This window comes from Sciurus vulgaris (assembly GCF_902686455.1).
Source record: "Sciurus vulgaris genome assembly, chromosome: 5".
Lineage (NCBI taxonomy): Eukaryota > Metazoa > Chordata > Mammalia > Rodentia > Sciuridae > Sciurus > Sciurus vulgaris.
In genome coordinates this window covers 152127878-152152424 of record NC_136465.1, presented here as the reverse complement: position 1 = coordinate 152152424, position 24547 = coordinate 152127878, and the positions used below count along the sequence as shown (strand labels likewise).

General features: G+C 39.1%; 1 long non-coding RNA gene across 1 annotated transcript in view; it reads right to left on the bottom strand.

Moving 5' to 3' along the window:
• The window catches only part of LOC306660769, a 40841-nt gene extending 32035 nt beyond the window's left edge, over nucleotides 1-8806 (bottom strand). Inside the window, exon 1 of the long non-coding RNA XR_013763742.1 lies at nucleotides 8571-8806. This is a non-coding gene — a long non-coding RNA (uncharacterized lncRNA). The remainder of the gene's footprint in view (nucleotides 1-8570) is intronic.
• Between the last annotated feature and the right edge of the window lie 15741 nt (nucleotides 8807-24547).

Here is a 24547-nt window from a genome sequence, read left to right as displayed (position 1 = left end):
TTTTACCTTAATGAAACTTTAGGTTAAAAATATGAACCTAAAATAATGAAAGTTCCCCCTCAAGGCACAGATTCAGTGATTTCTGGACATTATGATTTTCAAAACTAAAAATATTTCTCAAGAAGACACAAGTTGTGGGTAAAGAAGAGGAAACATCATGGTACTTGAAATGGGGCTTGGGCTTTTAGAAGTAAAGGAAGCTTCTCTGGGTGCTCTAGAAGATAATTCTGGTAGTAGACCCTGAGAAATAGGTTACATACAATCCAAAGTTACTACATATGGTAGGTAAACATGCACTACAGCCAAAGATCCTTAATTTAGTGGAGGGCTAGTTCACCAAGATAAATAAATTTCACCAAGCAAGGCAGGCACAACTCTGACTCCAAAGAACAGAGTTCAATAAAACACTCTGAAGATGGATGGCAAGAGTTTGTGAGTTTCTGGGTAGGAAAATTTATGAACTGCCTCTGCGACAGCATTTGTGCATGAGAAATCATGAACTGAGTTTTCCATGTACTAAAATAATCACGGTAATTTTCAGATTTGTAGACAGCAAGTACATGTTTTAGATTTTAGATGTGAGCTGTGGCAGCCAAAGGTGGCATGAGCAAAGGAAGGAAAACACAAAACAACACACAGACAAGACCAATGCAGGGGAGACAGGCTGTGTGCTCAGTTTAAGAAGGGTGGATATTGGGAAATTACGAAGTACTGATGTAAATCTCTCCTGGAATGTCTTAATTCCATTTCCTATTAATTTTGCAGAGGGACGCAAGAATGTCAAAATTTCAATCCTATTTTTCTGTCTGAAATCAGAACTGGAGAGAATTTCCCTATGTACCAAATGAATTTGAGGTTAATCATACTATTAGAGTTAATAAAGAGAAATAAGAAATAAGCAACAGGCTGAACAAGAAATATAGGAATGTGTATCTGTGGCTACATTAAAACCAAGTTGGATGGGGTAATAATTTTTATGAATTCTTTACTCATTAATTCCTTTAGGTTTTAAAAACTTCATCAAAATAATTTTGTTTGTAGGAAATTAGTTGGTCAATGTTTTATTCCCAGTAGGTTGCTTTTAATGTAGGCATAGTTCTAATCTATTTTTCACATTTACCTTTTTATTCATTTATAACCCATTTTATTTTATTTTATTTTTATTATAAATCATAAATTTACATAGAGCAATGTTGTTTGATTCATTCTGTTATTTTTCCCTTCCCCCCACCCCTCCCACCCCTCTTTTCCCTCTATACAGTCCTTCCTTCCTCCATTCTTACCACCCTCCTTATCCCTAACCCTAAACCAAACCCTAAACCTAACGCTAACCCCTCCTACCCCCCATTATATGTCCTCATCCGCTTATCAGTGAGATCATTCATCCTTTAGTTTTTTGAGATTGGCTTATCTCACTTAGCATGATATCCTCCAATTTCATCCATTTGCCTGCAAATGCCATAATTGTATCATTCTTCATGGCAGAGTAATATTCCATTGTATATATGCGCCACAGTTTCTTTATCCATTCATCAACTGAAGGGCATCTAGGTTGGTTCCACAATCTGGCGATGGTGAATTGAGCAGCTATGAACATTGATGTGACTGTATCTCTGTAGTATGCTGATTTTAAGTCCTTTGGGTATAGGCCAAAGAGTGGGATAGCTGGGTCAAATGGTGGTTCCATTCCAACCTTTCTGAGGAATCTCCACACTGCTTTCCAGAGTGGCTGCACTAATTTGCAACCCCACCGGCAATGTATGAGTGTAACTTTTTCCCCACATCCTCTCCAACACCTATTGTTGCTTGTGTTCTTGATAATCGCCATTCTAATTGGGGTGAGATGGAATCTTAGGGTAGTTTTGATTTGCATTTCTCTTATTACTAGAGATGTTGAACATTTTTTCATATATCTGTTGATTGCTTGTACTTCTTCGTCTGTGAAGTGTCTATTTCCTTAGCCCATTTGTTGATTGGATTATTTGTATTCTTGGTGTAGAGTTTTTTGAGTTCTTCATAGATTCTGGAAATTAGCGCTCTATCTGAAGTATGAGTGGCAAAGATATTCTCCCACTCTGTAGGCTCTCTCTTCACATTACTGATAGTTTCCTTTGCTGAGAGAAAGCTTTTTAGTTTGACTCTATCTCAGTTGTTGATTCTTGCTTTTATTTCTTGTGCTATGGGAGTCCTGTAAAGGAAGTCTGATCCTAAGCCAACAAGTTGAAGGTTTGGACCTACTTTTTCTTCTATAAGATGCAGGGTCTCTGGTCTGATTCTGAGGTCCTTGATCCATTTTGAGTTGAGTTTTGTGCAGGGTGAGAGATACGGGTTTAATTTCATTCTGTTGCATATGGTTTTCCAGTTTTCCCAGCACCATTTGTTGAAGAGGCTATCTTTTCTCCATTGCATATTTTTGGCACCTTTGTCTAATATGAGAAAATTGTATTTATTTGGGTTTGTGTCCATGTCCTCTATTCTGTACCATTGATCTACCTGTCTATTTTGGTACCAATACCATGCCGTTTTTGTTACTATTGCTTTGTAATAGAGTTGAAGATCTGGTATTGCGATACCCCCTGCTTCGTTCTTTCTACTGAGGAGTGCTTTAGCTATTCTGGGTTTCTTATTCTTCCAGATGAATTTCATAATTGCTTGCTCTATTTCTGTAAGGTACATCATTGGTATTTTAATTGGAATTGCACTGGAGCTGAAGAAATAGCTCCTTTTGGAGAGCACTCACCTAGCATGTGCAAGGACCACAGTTCGAATCCCCGGCTGCTCAAATGAGAAAAAAAAAAAAAAAAAACCCACATTTACCTTTTAACATCAACTCCTCCTGTATAAACATGTCACCTCCCTCACGTCCCACTGCGTTTTACTTCCACTAACCTTGCTTTACAAGTGGCTTTTTACATACTGCTGCTTCTACTCTGGACTTCTTTACCTATTCTGGGTCTGACAGTTCTTAGTCATTCTACAAGTTCAAAATTAAATACCTTCTATCTACAAAACTTTCCATGAACTACCCAAAATCTCACCTATAATCCATCTAGCATATGTGTTTAGGTCCACCATGAGGGCACAATGGTGATTTGGCATCTAGTATTCCAGCATTCCTAGTCCTTCTCTTCCTACAATGAATGACTTGTCTGTCTCTTCCAGTAGATTGAAGTCTCTCAAAAGAAAAAATTTCTTAAGTTTTTATCTTTCCACCTTGTAGTACAATACCTAAAAAACACCTTTGACACTAGGGAAAAGACTTTGGTTTCAGCTTATATAAGTAATGTTTAACTGTTATGATTCCCAAGGATACTCGTGGTGGAGGATTCTTACATGGCGCCTGTTCTGATGGGGAAAGAGTTCCAGGATCCATTAGTGATATCTGTCACAGGAGGAAGCTAGGGGTGGGAGCAAGCACACGTATCACTCTTTGCTCTTCTGTCACAGGCATTTTGTAATTTTTGTTCAGAGAACAACTACCTGAGGAAATCTAATAGGGACATCACCCAAAATTTATCCAGCAATATTAGATAAATATTTTCAAAATTCTCAGTAATACATATTACTTATAGAAATTAAAATTATAGAATTCACCTGGATATTTTCACATACGTAGACAACATGCATGGATCATATCTGCCCATTCTTCTTCTACCCTAACCCTCCCCTCCTTTTCATCTCACTGCCAACTACAACCACCACATTCCTCCCAGTGTCTAGTAAGTAATCGCTCTTCTACTTTTGGGTTGACTTTATTTTATTTTTTTTATTTCCACTCATGAGAAAAAAAAATGTAATACTTATTTTACTTAGCATCCTCTAGTTCTATCAATTGCTGCAAACGACAGGATTTCATTCTTCTTTATGGTTGAGGATACTTCATTGTGCACATACCATCTTTATACATTCATCTGTATAAAGGCAGCTAGGCTTACTCCATATCCTAACTATTGTGAATAGTGCCACAGTAAACATGAGCATCTCTATTTCATTTCCTTTGGTTATATTCCCAGGACTGGGGTCACTGGGTCATATGGTAGATATATATTTTAGTCTTTTGAGGAGCCTCTGCATTATTTCCATAATGGTGGTACTAATTTACATTCCCACTAACAATGTCTAAGGGTTCCCCTTTGCATCCTTGCCAGCATGTGTTATTTAAACATTTTTTATAATATCCATCCTAACTGGGGTAAGATAGAATTTCAAGGTTGTTTTGCTTTGCATTTCCATGATGTCTAATGATATTGAGTACTTTTCATATAATTGTTCTCCTTTTATGTTTCTCTTTTTGAGAAGTGTCTATTCTAATAATTTTCCCATTTTCAAGTGGATTACTTGTTTTGTGTTGTTAAGCTTTTAGAGTTTTACCTATATTCTGGATATTAACTGTCAGATGAATTCCTATCAAAATTCCAATGGCATTCTTCACAGAACTAGAAAAAAATCTTGAAATTCATATGGAAGCACCAAAAAACAGTGAAAAGACAAAGTAATATTGAGCTAAAAGAACAAAGCTAGAGATATCACGATGCCTGTTTACAAGATATACTGCAGAGTAGTAACCAAAGTAGAACGGTCCTGACTAAAAACAGACACAAAGACAGATAGATCAGAAAAGAAAATCCAGAAATAAATCCATGCATTTATAGTCAACTAATTTTCAACAAAACTGTCAAAACATACATTGGAAAAAGAACAGTCTCTTCAATGAAGTTACTGGGATATCCACATGTTAAAGACTAAAACTTGACCCTATCTCTTGCTTGTACAAAAATCAAATCAAAATATATTAAAGACTTTAATGTAAGATCTGAAATTCTGAAAATACTGGAGAAAAACACAAAGGAAAAACCTGATGATATTGGTATAGGAAATGACTTTTGGAAGAGGACTCCAAAAGCACAGGAAATAAAAGAAAAAATTAACAAAAAGGATTATATCAAACTGAAAATTCACACAGCAAAATAAATAATCTACAGAGAGAAGAGACAATCCATAAAATGAGAGAAAATATATTTGTAGGGACTGGGAACATAGCTCAGTGTTAGAGCACACACTTAACAGAAATAAGGCCTTGAGTTCAATTCCTGGGGGTGAGGGGCGGGGCCACAAGGAAAAGTAAAAATTGATAAAATATTCTTCACTCTATCTCAGAGCCTCTGGTTGCAAGGATCATTAAACTCACTGACTACTACTATGTCCCTGGCCACTCCATTTTTGTTTTATATGTAATTTTCATTCCCCATGGAGAGGACTCTAAAACTCAAAATCAATACAAACATCATAGGTGTGCATAAAACAAATGCTATTTTCATGTCAGCAAATACTCAGGATGCCTGTTTCTTACAGTTACTTGACTAACAGTTCTACATGGCCTTAAGATTATATAGTCAGTCAAAAGTGGGGCTTGGGTGTCTTACTATTTGGCTCACAAATAGACAAAATAACTTGTAGTCCATAGTGGAATAGTGAGTGAATGGGGCGTTATTAGTAATTATGCGAAATAAGAGATGAAATGAGGTCTATTCTGAGGAGTCTGGGATCTAGTCATCCTATTTCAAATAAATGCAATTCTAATTCTTTAGAAGTTTTTATTAATTTATTTGCTTGATACAGATCCAAAATTATAATTCCAATTGGTGGTCTTTGGCTACTTGGAGGCCCTGAATTATCGATGGTTAGATTCCCTTTGTAGGAATCTGGTAACCAAGGTTCCTGCTAATTTTGTGATCTTACATGTGATCCTCTGAATTTCAGACTTACTGTCTATAGTTTTCAAATCCATCTGTGGTTCTCAGGACTCTAGATTCCTTGTATATCCATAAACTCATAATCTAGGAACTCTTTTGCAAAATTAGTTCCACAGTTGACTATGAGTAACTCTGCTAATTGTGGAATTTCTGAGCTTCAGGTCCTGGTGATCAGACTCGTGCAGTGTAGCTGTGGAATCTTCTGTAGCCCTTGGGTTCCATCTTGTAGTTTCCTAGGTATGACCAATTTCTTCCTGGAGTTAATATCTAGCAAAATTCTGACTCCTCACGAACAGTCAATCTCAAAATCTCACTTCCAAACCAGTGTTCTATCCAGATCCTGTGGTTCTATTTCCAAAATGAACAATAAAACATGATTGATAGAGATAATACTAACAAGAGGAGGATTTCACCACAAAATTATCCAGAAAAGTACCTCAATTGTCAATTTTGCTTTTGGCACAGGAGACAGGAGCCTGAATGATCTTTGCCAACTCTCTCAACTTAGTGTTATAAAACCTTTAAAATGTTTATTAAATGGAGGTTATAATAACAACTATCCTGGAGAGTGTTGTGAAGTATAACCATAAAAGTGAGAATGGTCTGCTTACTTAATGCTAAATGAAAAATACCTGCTGTAACTCCCTTACAAGATTGTACCAAGGATCAAATGCAGTAAGGTTAACATAGTTGTTGGAAAATATAAAGCGTGTTTTCTGAATGATATAAACCTCAGATATGCAAGAAATGACTTTTGTATTACTTTTCCTAAACTAACCTATTTTTCATTCCAAGATCCATTTCCACCATATTGTCAAGGATCCTTTAGCCTTCCCCAAAACAGGACCAGCAGTTGGGAATCTTACTTCTTCCTAAAGGCAGGAAAGAGGCGATCATCTCCCAGCTAATATGGTCACATCTAATTTTCTCACTATCCAACAGATCCCCTAGAGGTTTAGCAGCTCTGAGGAGCCCACTTAGGATTCTGGGGTGGGAATCTTTGTTAGGGTTAGGCACCTGGATGTGGTCACAGTCCTTGTATCCATCTCTCACTTTCGTGGTCTCATGTCACCTGATGTTGAACTCGAGAGTCAGCTGCCTCTCTTGCCTTCACCCAGAGACCAGTGTTCCGATTCCGCTGCTTGAGGCCCATGGTCAGTGAGACCATCTCCTTTAGGGGAAGACTCTCACCTCTGGCTTATGCCAGACATCACCTGTCTTCCTTTTAATTATTGCTGTATGCCTGGAAACCAAAGCCAGGAAGGCTTTCCGTCTTCTGCTTCTTACTTTACCACTTCCCCTTCTGAAGGGGTGAATATACTGCATGAAGTCTGACTGTTCCTCCCTGGAATGGAAAGCAGAGGAGAAAAGCAGAAGGGAAGCAAGGAAGAAAAGGGAAGAATAATAATATTTTTAAAATATACACTTTATGAAGGCAATTGTGAAGGAGTTTATTTGAGTGATGACCAGTTAAGGAAAGAAACTTTGGTTTCCTGTGAAAGATACTATATCTCAAAGGAAGATGAAGACAGCAGTTTCCTACAGGCTTTTGACCCCAGCCTCAGGCCTGCAGCAGTAGATGAAAAGAAGGTGCTGCTGTCCTTCCCACCTCTTCTCTCACTGAGCACTCCGAGGTTGGCACAGGGGCAGCTGTCAGGGCTGGGTCTTGAGCAACTAAGCAGGATGAAGGGTGCAGAGATATAAATCAAGTATACTCTTCTGACCAAGTCTTTTTCCTCTACCACCACCCCATCATACTACTAAACTAACCTTAGCTTCTCCCTTATGGATAGTTGTAGGGACACATTTGGAGATGGATTCCTTTAACTGGCTCTAAGCCAAAATGATAAAGCAAAGACTATAAAACTCACCAAAGAACTGCAAGGAAGCAGAATCCATCTTCCTTCCAGAATTTGCATGTTAAAAACTACATATGCACCAGTCCACTAGGGATTTTGTTGTTTTGTAAGCCCTGAATGTTTTTTTTTTTTTCTTCTTTTCCTCTTCTTATTTTCAAAGGAAACTATTATAAATTCAATGCAATAGAAAAAAAATGGACCAGCATTCTAGTTTTTGTATTATTTGTTAGATGAATATGATGCTCTATCCTACCGTACCTCTTGTTTGCAATTCATGTTTTATAGCAAAATATCAATTATTGGCTCATAAATGCAGTATTAACCAGTAATCAACAAATGCAATATTTTATAAACACATTATGCATTTTCTTTATCAGGTAACTCTTCAAGAAATATCACTCCTTTGTTAGACCTGGTTAGGCAATAGATATCTGATTTCATTTTACTAAGATGATTGATTTTCTCAGGTCTTGTGTACCACACTCAGAATAAAGGTTAGTTAAGATTTAAATTACTCATCATTTATCATAAAAACTATGTCCAAGATAAAAAAAATGGGTTGAACTCATAGTTTTCTGGGAGAAGAACATGTAAACAATCTGCTGTCTGTGTTTCTTTGCCAGAGGTGTTCTGGACTTGGTAACTTAGACAGATACACTACAGAAGCGTTAAAAATGTGTGCTCTGTATGTTTCCTAAAAAGTTGGAGACTAAAGCATCACCGCCATCTTTTATTTATCATCTATACAATGAAACCAGTTTAAAGCCAAGGAATAGTTTATAGTCTCCTATGTGTTACATAATAGCTCCAGGTTACTGTGGCAACATTCTGTCCTTTATGGCATTTCAGTTCCATGTGAAGTAATCTGTGCTGTTAAGGGATGTTCTGTCCCATAGTGATGACCATAAACCATGCTGAAGGATTTCAAACACTGATTCCCCACTCCCTTTTGTCCTACCTGAAAGGCACCTACCAAACCCATTTTCTCCTTTCATTTCAGATTGAAGCTGGGAAGGAGGCTCTGAAGAGGTTCTTCCACTGTGCAACAGTGACCCCTAGAGGCGAGTGGCTTGAAGGTGGTCACAACCTCCAGAAGCTCCGCTCCTTGCTCCAAACCAAGTCCCGCTTTATTTTGTTTATCCGGAAAGATAATGCATCGTTAATCGAAAGAAATGCCTATATCTGGAAAATGTGGGCTGTATCTGATTGCCAGAAACCAAAGCCCAAAGTTTCGGAAGCTTTACTACCTACTCTCTTTGCCACACAGACACAGATCTCTGTTTTACTTATTTATTTTTTTGTGTGTGGGATTTAAAGGAAACATGAACTAGTTGCTTTCTATTCATTAGCAAATCAGCATAGCAGAATTGCACACAGTCAAAATACAATGCCTCTGGTTGTTTTTTGTTTGGGCAGAGAAAACGCTTGAAAAATAAGTTAAAACCTCAGATAGAAAGAAAGAAATAGAAGAAAATTTAAAAATACTAAAAGCTTTTTCTTTTGGGTCTTGCAAATGTTTGTAAGTCAGGCACCCTGATGATTCATCCTATGAATGCCCAAGAGCTCCATTTGTTTTGTGGATTTCACTACCCCTTTGTTCTGCTTCAAACCTTTCAGAGGGTTGAAATGCATTATTACCTTGTTAAATCTCAACCAAAATCATTTCTACAGCCTGAAGCTGTTTTGACGTGGGTTGAGCATCTCACACACAAAAGAATTGCTTTTGTTCCCAGAAGCTCTCATTGGATGAATGGTCCTCGCTTTGAGCCAATCAGAAGGTAGTTGTTAGGCTGGGCCGGCTATTTTTAGCCTAACGCAACAGCACTTGGTCTTGGAGTGGATAGTCTGGAGAATGAACGCCCCCCTGGTAAAAGCAAACAGCTGAATGCATTTTGGATGTCACGGGATGTTTGACATTTTCTCTTTAATTCTTCGTACATGGTTACATTAGCATGTGCTTTTGTAAACAGCAATCTTGGAAATAGAGCTGTGTCTCCCAGTTCTGAATTATCCGTTTAGGAAAGAAGCTGGAAGCCTAAGAAATAGTATTCCTTTTTAATCTGCAATCAGTACGTGATAGAGATAGGTATTTATTTCATAAACACAAATAAATGTCAGTTACCCTAGAGAGAATACTAAGGTGTTCTTTCCGAATGATTTTTGTAAATTTTCATCTTGAGTTAATAGAAATTTTCAAGGGCTTGCTCATCATGAATTATAAAAAGTCACAAAGTCGTCTTTTCCCTTGCCCCTCAGCTATGTATATAATTGTACAAACGTGTATACACATGATGTGTAGCAATTAAAATCATAAATATTCAGTGTGTTTTATGTGTTGAGATAAAGGATTCTTAGGAGCATGTTCTTTAATTTAAGCTATTACGCAGCAGGCACAAGAAGTATTTTTCCCAAATGCACTTCAAGTGAGAAGGCATTAAAATACACAATTTGTTGATTAAAATACACATATTTCCCGAAAATGAAAGTTGCCAAATGGGAAAAAGTGAGGCCCTCAACTTTGATCTTTCTCCCCCTCTGGAGATCTATATAGTGGGGGGAAGAGGTCAGTTGAATCACAATTTTGTAATGCAAAATAATTTTATTGACAGGAAGGCAGACTTCTTCCTAAAAGAATAGACAAACCAAAAAAGCAATCCGTGTCTAGTTCTCAGAAGAAGTTTGGGGTTGTAGATTTTAGCAATATTTATTATTAAAGTTTGGGATTATGTCCTTGTTTAATGTTGTTGATTAATTTTAAGAAAAAAAATAATCATTTTTACTTTTTGTTGCTAACCATGGAGGTGCCCTTTACATGTGCAAACAGAAAATCTGGGACATGGGCATACTGAAAGTTGGGAGACTTCAAGAAGGAGAAAAAAGTCAAGATCCTGTCCTGACACTGCACAGATGGTTTTCTGTGGTTTCTGTAAGTAAGAATGGCCAAAGATATCATGGAATTCAAGGAAAGTTCTACTAGAGTGGAGGGAGCTCAATGAAATTTTGGAAGAATAAGGCCCTTGTTTGAATTACAGTATGAAGGAAAAATGTCCCCTGGATTTCTGAAGGTGAACTTGAGCGACTGAAATGAGGCACTTGGGGAAGAGGTATCTTACTCTTTCCAACATCAATTTTGTACCCCCTGGGACAAATTTTAAGAAGCTACATAATAGCTCCCAGGAGTTCAGCTAGGTTTCGGTAGACAACCAGCTGCTAACAATTTAGGTTAATATGCAGTCTTAGTAAATTAAAGGAATCCGATAAATCGAGACCCAGCACGATTTTTATTTGTTTGCTATGGAATAGAATGTTGAACCCCAGCAGAAATTAACCCAATGCAATTTTTCTATTAAAGATCCCCATTTTATTTTCATACTTCCCTGTGCCAGGTGTTTCTACTCCTAACTTAGTTATCTGAGCAATTCCTTATTTTTATGCTTGTCTGCTTAAAAAATAAATACAGTAATAATAAAAATTTTAGAAGGCTGTTGGTTTCCAGTTCTTTCCATGTGTTTGTATTTAAGTTCCTGAAGGCAAAAATAAATAAAAGAGGTCTGTTACTTTTTGTCTCTTAACTGCTCTACCTAGCATTTGGTTAGTCTTAAATCTACATGGTGTACATTTTGTTGTCTGCAGGATCTGGGGCACTGTTGGAGGAAAAATGTGCAATTGTGTGTTTGGCTGCGTGGTCATGGGACTGGTAACCAGAAAAGGGGAAGGATTCTGCCAGATCTCTGAAGGATACAGGGGATGTTGAGTGACTGGAAACACCAAATTGAGACTTTTTTATTTTTATTTTTCAGTATATCTACAAACTATCTTGTTACCTGTGATAGTAATTAGAAAAGACAGATTTACTAATTGATAGATAATTCTTCTAATATTAACTGGGAAATGATTGAAATTACTGGACTTTGGTACTCATACCTAGAAATTCATAGACCAAATAAGACAGACAAAGTTATAACAGGCCAAATTATAGTTCTGTTGAAAGGAACCAATTTTTTTCTTAGGAGTAACAATTTGCTGTGTACCTGGCAAAACTGTGTTGGAAGTCAGATCTGAGTACCTCTGGCATCTCTTGCTTTCTTCTCATCTCCAGGGGCCATGCTTCAAGTTCTGTTTCAGTTTTCCTTTAGGCACAGACCTCTCACCTCAGGTCAAATCCCCTCCCCCTCAGGGCCCCTCACCCACCTCCCAGACTTAAAGTTAAGGAGTAAATACATCTGACCCTTCTCTCTTTCTGTAAAGTAAGTGGAAAACATGGCTGATCCTTCTAAAATTATTCATTCTCTTTCAGGAGTACATGTGTGTGTCTTATTGTGCCATTGAATACAAGTATGTCAACAGTGCCTTGACATGACACAGAATACATTCGCTGTGTTCCCAGAATGTCATTTTTGCAATCAGATTAATCTGAGGTGCCATAGAAAATTCTCTTTGTGAATCACATCTGCTTTGTCCTTTGTGCAAAATGTCCATCTGAATAAATATTCTTCTAGGCTTAATATTTTCTCCTTGATTGGCATTATAACTGCCTGTCACTTGTCCCTTGACCTATTTTATCTTGTGAATGGTTCAACATTGAGAAGACCATTTGCGCCATATTAATATGAAAACCTTAAAACATTAGAGTCATATGCATAATTTCCTGAACAAAGGAATTTACTGTTCTAAAAAATTGTCCGGGCCTTGTACGAAATCAAAAGCTTTACTGATACGAGGATACCACAAGTTGGAGTTAGGAGAAGTTTGAGGGAAAAGATTTAGTTAGAAGGTGACTTCTTGCAAGGATGATTGATATTTGTAAAATTTTGTATGCAGGCTGCAGTGAAATCTAAAAATTGGAGCAACAACAATTTTAAAATATACCATCTAGGTTAGATTTTTATCTAGAATGAGGCAAATGCTTTGGAAAGGGGAAGATTTTATTGTGACAAGCAATTCAAGATCAAGTATAAGTCCCTGAAGTTTTTACAATATTGAAATGAAAGAGACCATGGCTAATCATGAGAACAAAGGAATCATGAATATTAAAAATAAAAATAGACCATATGATTGGATTTTATGCTGCCTTAATTCTGGCTTTTGTAAAAAGATAAAAGCTCTTGTGTATTTCTAATATGTACTCTAAAATGTATTCACCAAATGAGAAAGTAATTGTATTTACATGATATTATAAGGATAAACTCATTGTTTTCAAAATTATGACTGAAAAGTATAATGATAAAATTCAGAATAGCAGAAGAAAATTCAAAAGTTCCCATATTTTTAATAAAACATCAGACCTTATTATTATGTCTTCTACACTAAGAAAAAAATATTAGAAAGCATATGAAGGAGGTGCAGAAAAATGAGTGGAACAAAACTCTAACAATTTTAACACTTATTGGGAAAACATACTGTCTTAGCAAATTGTTAAAATCTGTGAATACTAACTGAACGTTCTTTTCACTAGCGTCCAAAAGCATTCATCATATAATAATTCATCACATAGTTAGATGCCTAACTATTCCAAAGAGGGTAGGGCTGGGTGTTGGTCACATAGCTATGAATTTTTTTTTAAATACAACCTATTATAGAACTCCTAAGTATTATTTGGGGAAGAAGGAGGCAAAGGCAGCAGCGTAGAGTGACACGTCTTGAGTTCCCATCACAGTGCCTGCCTGAGGGGTCTTATTTATGGCTGATCCTTCTAATGGTAGCTCATTCTTCTTTCATGCGTCTTGAAAGCCTCTGTAATTCCTAAGTGAGGATGATTTGTTGGTTACTTCTGTCAGAACTACAAAAGAATGCTTTTAAACGTCCGTTTTAAACGTAAGGCTATTAGAAAAAACTGCTGTGAAAAATCCCTTAACCTTTTTTGGGGGGTGGGGTTGGATGGGCAGCTGGAAAACCTCTGGCCTTGGGTGGAATCTTTAAAAGTAGAGCAACTGGTCACGTGTTCATATACAAGGAGAGGAAAGACATGATAATGGGATCCTACTTGGAACGAGTTATACTTATTCTATGTATGTATAATATGTCAAAGTACACTCAACTCTCATGTATATCTAGAACGAGCAAATAAATTAAGAAAAAAGGAATCTCTAGGAAATGTAACCACGAAAATAAAGGTCAGGTATTTTATTAAAGTCTTAAAACAAACAAACAAAAAAAACTGCAGCAACTGTAGTTTGTCTTGACACATAATGACTGATTCGTTGCAGAAAGGCTTTTGGTTAATCAACGTGTTTTCCATTTGGATGTGAGAACTCATACCCCTGCCAGGGCCAAACTTTATTCGTTCTTCACTTACTGACATGCCATTTTTATGATTTTTTTGGTTAAAATAACAAAATCAGTGACAGAATAGTTTGTAGGACCTATCAGCCCATGGCCAGTGCCTGCGTGCCTCACTGCATTTGCAAGTAAGCATGTGTGCTGTTCAGCAAATTACCTCCGAAAAGAGGCAGGGGGTAGCCTTCTCCCAGTCTTCACAGCTGCTGTGCCCAGATGTTGGCTGACATGGGCCACTGGGGTCAGCCCCGGGAAAGGGGTCATGATGCTTTGTGGAGGACTCTGTATTAAACTTCACATCAATAGCAAAATACAACACAAATTGATGATGGAAGCAGTCACCGAAAGCTGGGATATTACTTTGTCACCATCGAAAAGCATTATTCTTCACACAGTGGACAACCCCATTAACCTTTAGGACTAAATCTCCATAAATCTTACTCCTGTCTTTCTTCAAACTTTGCTATAAAAATGTAGTCACTGATATCAAAAGGCAATGAGACAACTTGGGAAACTAGACTTAAAAGCATTTGATGACAGAGAATGTATACCAAACATGGGCCTTCTAGATGCTAAAGACTAAGGAATGCCTGATAGTCCTATTGATCTCCAGCCTTTTGCCCTGGTAGAATTTGTAGGACAAATATAGACCAAAGGTATCTGGAAGAAAATCAAATGCTATTAATTAAAAAAAAAAAAAATGTAGAACTCCCCTCTCCCTTTTATCTTTCTTCATTTACTATTATTTCCCAGAAGTACCAGGCAAGTTTACAAGCTGGAGTTTAGCTCCTGAGTTACACTGTGAGCACTGAATATGCTCATACCAATAGTGCCAGTCTAATGCAACACACCCAACCACCAGACCAAAGCAGGAGGTCTACTCAGAGAATTGTCACCGACACTTAGAAATTCTCTCTCTCCCTCTCTCTCTCTCGTGTTTATTTCTAGGAGGAAGAAATGACTGTATCCAAAAGAATGCAGGGACAACCACTGATAGTTTAACCAGCTCACTCATCCAGTTAGAAAGCTCATAGTTCACAAACACCATGAAAGGAGGTAAGTGACCACAGGACTTTCCCTAAATAGAAAAATCATCTATTCCCATGAGGAATAGATGGGTATGGGCATGATTCTAAACAAAAGTCTTGCTGGAACAGAGTATGTGGTACTCTATCTTGATTTAGGGACATAGACTGAAAGGGGGATTTGGAGAACACTCAGAAGTAGATTTATTTTAAACTATTGGTAACTTACCTTAGGTTATTGTAGGTATTTTCTTTATAAAGTCATTCACTCATTGAACACTGAGGTATCATGTAGAGGTGAAGAGACCTCCTGCTATCCCTGAGAGTGATTTATGACTGGGCTATGGATAAATGTAAGGATGCTTACCAGGAATAGTCAAATGCTTTAGTGAACATATGCTTCTGTGTAATAGGAGTACTGCAGAGGGATACTTAAGTCAGAGGTGACATTGCGAAGAGTTTCAGCTAAGACCTGAAGGGTCAATAAGTATCTAATGGGAGAATGAGGTGGTCGAGTGAGGATGGAAAGGACATACAGACAGAAGAAACAGCACGTGCGAGGGCACAGAGGAAAAGAGTCAGGAAATCATGAATTCAGTTTGCTTAGTATCAGAGTTGAAATAACATAAAATGAAACCAAACAGTGAGATAGGCCTGGATCATAAAAGCCTCATATGTGATGCTATAAATAGGGTGGTCATATAATAGTCTAAATCAGGGCCCTTTGGAGAGAGATAAGGCACTGTTAATAATTACCCTGACAAAGGCATCACCCAGGAATATCCTTGGTGAACTGAGACACATGGTTACCTATCTCTAGGCAAAGGGGTGACATTGAAGAACTCAGAAGAGAGAAGTGGTGACACAATATGCTAATGCCAGGTGTCACTATCATCTCGATGCCAGCATCAGGGCTGGTTTCATTTTCAGACAGGAAGAACCAGAATTTAAGGAAAAAAACAAACAAACAAACTTTCACCACTGACATGAATCTGAGAACCCAGATTTTTCTTGGGGGCTAAGGATAAATTCAATTGGGTGAGCAAACCCTTGAGGATACCCCATTAGTCCTGAATCAGTCCTTTTGGACTGCTGTCACAAAATATAATAAACAGAGTGGCTAACAACAACAGAAACTTATTTCTTCAGGCTCTGGCAGTCTGTGTGAGGAGGGACCCACTTCCTCTTTTGTGGACAGCTGGCTTTTCACTGTCCTGCAGTGGAAGGGGAGAAGGATGTCTCTCGTATGAGGGCACTGATCCCATTCATGTGGCCTCCGCCATCACACTGTCACTTTAGGGCTTAAAAGTCCAACGTATGAATTGCGGTGGTCATCCCCACGTTCAGTTTGTTCCTGTTCAAGAAGTGATGCTGCTTTGCTCTTTAGAGTCAGATAAACAAGCTCTGGTGAGCTGGTCAGAAAATAGGGTTAGCTACTGAATTGTCTTGTTGGGTTTTTGTGCTGTTGTTTGTTGGTTGGTTTCATTTTGGGTACCAGGGATTGAACCCAGGGGTGCTTAACCACTGAGCCACATCCCCATGCCTTTTCTTATATATTTTATTTACAGACAGGGTCTTGCTGAGTTGCTCAGTACCTTGCTACATTGCTGAGACCAGCTTTGAACTTGTGATCCTCCTGCCTCAGCCTCCTGAGCCTCTGGGATTACAAGCCTGCACCACCGTGCCTGGCTTATCTGGCCATTTTACGAAAGTCAAAGAGAAATATAGGTAAGAGAAAGACTGGGGAGCTGGTGAGTCACTATTAATCTCTCTCTCAGGGATCCCTGAGCACTAATATTTGTGTAACCGCTGCTCAGTTAGAGTCACGCAGCCCACTGGGTCCCTGAACACTGCTCCCTCTAGTAATGTGTTGCTGGGACCATGAGGGAGAAGTCTGGGGGAGGCGGGGACATTTTAACGCACAGGGCACATTAAAGCTTTAGGAAAATCACTCTTGTAAAGCGGCTGAGCCCCCAGGGAGTACAGCTGTTTCTGCCCTTGTGCAGTGTTTCACTCATTCTGCCACAACTCGGGCCAGCATCTTTCACTTTTATTTCTCCTGTCTCCTGAACTCTGATTTGTGATTTCAAGTTTTACCAGAGGAGAAATAATGGGTCTTGGAGGCTCTCTGTTTTATATTTGCTTTCTGGCTCCCTTCTGTGTTCATTAGATAATGACCAGCTTTCCTAATATCTCATTTTCACGTCTTATTTTACATTTCTCTTTTTCAACTATACATTTTATGACAGTTCCCTGAGGCAAAATAATCCTAGCCAAAGTTCCTATAAAGCAGTTTTGTATATATATCAAATTCGTATAAACAACATCGTGGTTTTAGACGTTTAGCCTTTTCTAGATGAGTACTGACTCTCCCGTTTATGTATTTTACATTAGCCTTGGTACAACAAACTCTTTTTAAGCAGATTCGTATTTGAAAAATTATTCTCTTGATGAAAAGAATTTCTTTTCATTCATTCATATATTACATGATTATTTGTTGAATCTTTATTGTGTTTCGGGCACTGTGGAAAATGTCGAGCACGTAGCTGTTTGAAAGACACAATTCTTGCCCTTAAAGCATTTGCATTTTATTGATGGTCAAATGAGGGGAGTTAATAGAAAGAAATAGGCTGTTTATAGAAAGAGATCTTTCTCAAAGAGTGGTCCCAGTACCAACAATGTCTATATCATAAGGGACTCGTTAGAAATGCAAATTTTTGAGCCCAGATCAGATTTGTTGAACTAGAAATTCTGGAGCGTGACCCAGTGGCCTGAATTGAAGAGTCTTCTTTGTTTCAGAGACCCTGATGCACAATCCTATTTGAGAACCACTGAATTGCATTAAGATAGGACATAAGTGTTGGTTAGAACTGGATGATTTGTGGAAGAAAGACTCACTGAGTCCTTTGTGGTCAGAGAAGACTGCTCAAAGAAGTGGAAGATTGAAGGGTTGTTAGGAATCTACCAAAGAGAAGGTGGAAGTGAACATAAATTAGATCAGGTGCTGAATGAGGGAGAGGTGAAACACAGCAAAACTCCTTTATCTTGGAGGAGTTCAGCGGGGCTGCAACTTTGAATTTGGACTTTTAACTTGCAGAAATGGGAGAAAATAAATTTCTGTCATTTGTGTCACCCATTTTGTGGTATAGAGTTATGTGGGCATTGCTATATGTTCAGAAAAGACAAATATATTCTACATATCTGGGGTCTATTCTTTGGGATCTCTCAATTTACTTTCGAAAAGACCTTAAGGGTCTTTCACAAATTTTTCAAAATGTGGGGGCTTTTGTTGTATTTTAGGTGTAGGCCTAAAGCATGACGTGAAAAGAAAAGTTCTAAGTTGGTCTTGGATCACTCACTGCTAGTGGGCCAATAGGACAACTTCACAGAACAGATGACTTCTGGGCTGAATTATGGAACTAAATAAAAAACGTTTGTATGAGTACAAGGAAAAAAAAAATTTTAAAGAAGAATCTGAGGCTCAGAGAGTAGAGGTTGAAACTGCTAGGGTCTTTTCTAAGATTCCCATCTCCTGTCCTTCCATATCCCTCTACATCTTGCTCTGCGCCCCAGGACACTGACTGTACGTGGGTACCACATTACCCTAGCTTTATTTGTCTCTTCTGCTTGGAATCCATCCATGGTGATACTAGGCACCATTAACATATTGAAACAATGTTGGGACTGAAGGCCAGGGATTCAGTCCTTTTACCTTCTCCCTACAAAGTTACTGCAGTTTGGTTCCATCCTGTCAAAGGTCACAGCTTTCAATGGATGATTTCAAACTCTCAGGTCCTGTTAATGCTCCTTCCACTCACCTTTAGGCTGAGATGGTAATAACTGCTCACCGATGCTAGGTCCAGCTACTGTACCCTTGCTTTCTGGCTTTCCCCTACCTATCTGCATCTGAAGAGAACCTCCCTTTTGTAAACTCCTCTCAACTGCTCCATTTGTGCATAAGATGCTGATGAAACCCTGATTGATACATGTACAGGACAGAACAATTGAGGAAAAAGCAAAAATTCATTGTTATAGGTGCTTGGTCAATTGTTAAAAGTGAAATTTAATTGATTTAATGTTTTTCTCTGTTCTCCCCATCCCTTCTTCTCCATTGAGATGAACGTATATTTAATATTATTAAGGATATGCAGGATGTTTCAGAAATTGTCTTTGGAAAAATAGGCATCTTTGAGGTGAGGAAATTCATATCAGTTTTTTCTATTATCCCCAAATAGACCTCATAAAAACAAATCTCTAAAAATCCTCAGAAATCATCTAACATTATTCAGTGATGCCAAAAACTGACTCATGGTCAAAATTACTACACTGCTATCTACAAATAAATGTATTTATTTTGCCTTCATCTCCTTATGAAGACTGCTGGTAGCAGTCTCTAGATTTATTATTATATTTTTTGGTTATTATTTTAGGTTCCCTGGAATCTGATTCTCCTTTGAGAGGTGAGAAAACTAAGGACTTCAGAGTTTCTGTCATTTTTCCAAATCAGACAAGTCAGAGACAATCAGAATAACTGTTATTGCCCCCACTCCCTGTTGTTGAGAGTGAGGTAGATGGAGAAGTGAGAGAAATCAATAGGAACTTTGGAAATTGTTGAGTGCCCCCTTTGGGGAAAAGAAAAAACTGAACAGACATCAAGGGAAATACAGTTGCCTTTCCCAGTCTCCAATTTTTTTGCATTTATTCAGTGTTATCTGGGACTTGCTCTGATATTAAGACTCCCATCCTGTTGGTAGGGACCTTCTGGATCAGTTGTTTCCAAAGATGATGTGATACCAGGAATTCACCAGTGCTATTTACAAACCCAGACTGCAGTTACACAGGAAGAACTCGGTGTTCTGATAAGAGGTGGAAGTAGTCATTTCATAAATCAGATGATAAATTCAAGTTATTGCTTTGAAGTCTTATTACTGATGTTTTCTAACTCATTTCCTAAAGGGAGGAAACTTGGGGGTGTTTCAAGATGGTGGACTAGAGGGTGGCTGCATTTCATGTTGCTCCAGGACTCAGGATTCAAAAGAGGAGATATTGAGAGACTTGGGACCAACTCAAAGCAGCTGGGTGAGTCTCTCCCATTGGGGAGGCGTCCCAGATGGGACAGTGGTCCTGGAGCGCAGGGAACTTTGTGAAGTAGAGCTGCTGGCGAGACACCCCTCCCCCCGCTGGAGCAGTGAACTCGGACAACTGGGAGCGTCATAGAGGAGGCTGCTCAGCACAGCGCTGGGACTCGGAGCAACCACTGGGGCTCCGGTGGCTGCCCAGGGGAGGAGTGGCGAGGAGAGCTGTGTGGACTCAGGACACCGGGGCCTGCCCTGAGGAGGAGGAGGAGGAGCACGGCTGCTTGGATTCAGAGTGACTGCACCAGAGCTACAGGTGGTTGCCAGAGGAGGAGCTGCGTGGCGAGCTGTTTGGACTCAGAGTGACCACTCCTGAACACCAGGGCCTGCCCTGAGGAGGAGGAGGAGGAGCGTGGCCGCTTGGATTCTGAGTGACTACACCAGAGCTACAGGCGGTTGCCAGAGGAGGAGCTGCGCGGCGAGCTGTTTGGACTCAGACCACTTCTGAACACCGGGGCCTGCCCGGAGGAGTAGGAGGAGAAGGAGGAGGAGCGCGGCAGGTCGTTTGGACTCGCAGTGACTGCATTAGAGCTCCAGGCGGCTGCTCAGAGGAGGAGGCGATTGGTGAGTGGTTTGGACTTAAAGCAACCTCTCCTGAACACAGGGGGGCTGCCTGGAGGAGGAGCACGGTGGGTCGCTTGGTCTCGAGTGGCCGCACCAGAGCTCCGGGCGGCTGCCCAAAGGCGGCGTGCAGCAGGTCACGTGGATTCAGAGCCACTCAGAGCAACCGCTCCTGAACACCCGGGGGGTTACCTGGAGGAGGAGGAGGAATGGGGCGGGTCACTTCAACTTGGAGTAATTGCCCGGGGCTACGGGCAGTTGGTGGGAGGAGGAGGCATGCAGTGAGTTGCTTGGAATCCTAGTGACCGCACCGGAATACTGGGCAGCTGTCTGGAGGAAGAGGCGTGCGGTGGGTCTCTGAGACTCAGAGCGATTGTACGGGGCCCCAGATGGCTGCTCAGAGGAGGGGCCGCATAGCCAGGCGATTAGGTGCAGAGCAGGGTCCCAGGATCTAGGAGGCTTCTGGGCGGAAGAGCCGCACAGAGACATGCTTAGGGGTGGAGCGAAGGTTCCAGGACTGCTGGCAGATTCTCTGAGGAGGGGCAGCCTAAGGAGATTCATCTGGGAAGGGTGAGGCTCCCAGGCCCAGGAGATAGGGCTGGGCCCCTGGGAACTTTGCAGAGGAAGGCAGCCCAGCTCAGGTGGTAGCTGTAACTTGAGGGGAACCTCTAGGAGGGAACTGACCAGCGAGACCTCCCCACCGGGTGAGACTTCCCTGCCGGGTGAGATTTCCCCAAAAGGACGGTAAAACCAGAGACACAGGCCCAAACAGGCCTTGCCTCAGCCCGCAGTCTAGTTCCCCTTTGGATGACCATTGGTCAACAAGTGGAGGCACCTCTGCCCATAGCAGGGAATATACCCCACCTGAAGGCCACCACTCCTAGAGAGGCAGCTTCTTTGTGGAGCACCACATTATCAACTTCCTTCAAGACTTCAGCTTACTGAAGGCTAAGAGGGGATATACTAGAAATCTTCAGGGACATTGTAAGTCAATAGAGGAAATCTGCAATATCTCAGCAGTCCACTGATACCTGAACAATATGAGAAAACAAGGAAAGAAAATGCCGCAAACAAATCTAGATGTTACATCAATAAAACCCAATGACAGCATGGCAGTAGAAATGACAGAAAAGGAGTTCAGAATGTACATAATTAAAATGATCAGGGAAGCAAATGATGAGATGAAAGAGCAAATGTACACACTGAATGATGAGATGAAAGAGCAAATGCAGACATTGAATGATCGCACCAATCGACAGTTAAAAGAGCAAATGCAAGAAGCAAAAGATCATTTCAATAAAGAGTTAGAGATATAGAAAAAAAACCAAACAGAAATCTTGAAATGAAGGAAACAATAAATCAAATTAAGAACTCCATAGAAAGCATATCCAGTAGGATAGAACACCTGGAAGACAGAACCTCAGACATTGAAGACAAAATATTTAACCTTGAAAACAAAGTTGAACAAACAGAGAAGATGGTAAGAAATCATGAACAGAATCTACAAGAACTATGGGATATCATGAAAAGGCCATATTTTAAGGATTATTGGGATTGAGGAAGGCCTAGAGAAACAAACCAAAGGAATGAACAATCTATTCAACGAAATAATATCAGAAAATTTCCCAAATCTGAAGAATGAAATGGAAAATCAAGTTCAAGAGGCTTATAGGACTCCAAATACACAAAATTACAACAGACCCACACCAAAGCACATTATAATGAAAATACCTAACATACAAAATAAAGACAGAATTTTAAAGGCTGTGAGAGAAAAGAACCAAATTACATTCAGGGGGAAACCAATACAGATATCAGCAGATTTTTCAATCCAGACCCTAAAAGCTAGAAGGGCCTGGAACAACATTTTTCAAGCCCTGAAAGAAAATGGATGCCAACCAAGAATCTTATACCCAGCAAAACTTACCTTCTTATTTGACGATGAAATAAAATCCTTCCATGATAAACAAAAGCTAAAAGAATTTACAAAAAGAAAGCCAGCATTACAGAACATTCTCAGCAAAATATTTCATGAGGAGGAGATGAAAAACAAAGAAGCAAATCAGCAAAGGGAGGAATTATCCTAAAGGAATTGTCAAATAAATGAGGAACCAAGTAGTGTCAAATAAATAAATAAATAAAATTTAAAAAATGAACCATATGACCGGGAAACCAAATCATATCTCAATAATACCCCTGAATATTAATGGCCTGAATACATCAATCAAAAGACATAGACTGGCAGACTGGATTAAAAAGAAGGATCCAACAATATGTTGCCTACAAGAGACTCACCTCATAGAAAAAGATACCCATAGACTAAAGGTGAAAGGATGGGGAAAACCAGACCATGCACATGGACTCAGCAAAAAAGCTAGAGTATCCATCCTCATTTCAGATGATGTGGACTTCAAGCCAAAGTTAGTCAGACGGGATAAAGAAGGACATTTCATACTGCTTAAGGGAAGCATAAATCAGCAAGATATAACAATCATAAACATCTATGCCCCAAACAGTGGCTCATCCATGTATGTCAAACAAATCCTTCTCAATTTCAGAAACCAAATAGACCATAACACAATAATACTAGGCGATTTTAACACGCCTCTCTCACCACTGGACAGATCTTCCAGACAAAAATTGAACAAAGAAACCATAGATCTTAATAACACAATCAATAGTTTAGACTTAACGGACATTTATAGAATATACCATCCAACCAAGAGAGAATACACTTTCTTCTCAGCAGCACGTGGATCCTTCTCTACAATAGGCCATATATTATGCCACAAAGCTAATGTTAGCAAATACAAGAAGATAGAGACACTACCTTGTATTCTATCAGATCATAATGGATTGAAGTTAGAAATAAATGAAAGAGTAAAACACAGAAACTATTCCAACATCTGGAGATTAAACAATATGCTATTATATGATGAATGGATAACAGAAGATATTAGGAAGGAAATTAAAAAATTCTTAGAGGTAAATGAGAACAAAGAAACATCATATCAAAATCTCTGGGACACTATAAAAGCAGTACTTAGAGGGAAATTTATTTCATGGAGCGTGTTTAATAAAAGAAGTAAAACTCAACAAATAAACGACCTAACACTACAGCTCAAAGCCCTAGAATAAGAAGAATAGACGAGCACCAAAAGTAGTAGAAGACAGGAAATAGTTAAACTCAGAGCTGAAATCAATGAAATTGAAACAAAAGAAACAATACAAAAAATTGACAAAATAAATAGTTGGTTCTTCGAAAAAATAAACAAAATTGATAAACCTTTAGCCACACTAACAAAGAGAACACGAGAGAAAACCCAAATCACTAATATTCGGAATGAACAAGGAAATATCACAACAGACAGGATTGAAATACAAAACACAATTAGAAGCTATTTTGAAAATCTATACTCCAACAAAATAGAAAATTTCGAAGACATCAACAGGTTTCTAGAGATATATGAATTGCCTAAACTGAACCAGGAGGACATACACAATTTAAATAGACCAATTTCAAGTACTAAAATAGAAGAAGTCATCAAAAGCCTACCACCATAGAAATGTCTGGGACCAGATGGGTTCTCAGCTGAGTTCTACAAAACCTTTAAAGAAGAGCTCATCCCAATACTTCTCAAAGTATTCCATAAAATAGAAGAGGAGGGAACCCTCCCAAACTCATTCTATGAAGCCAATATCACCCTGATACCTAAACCAGACAGAGACTTATCAAGGAAAGAAAATTTCAGACCAATATCCTTAATGAACATCGACGCAAAAATTCTCAACAAAATTTTAGCAAATCGCATACAAAAACATATTAAAAAGATAGTGCACCAAGATCAAATGGGTTTCATCCCAGGGATGCAAGGTTGGTTCAACATCAGGAAATCAATAAATGTAATTCACCATATCAATAGACTTAAAGTCAAGAA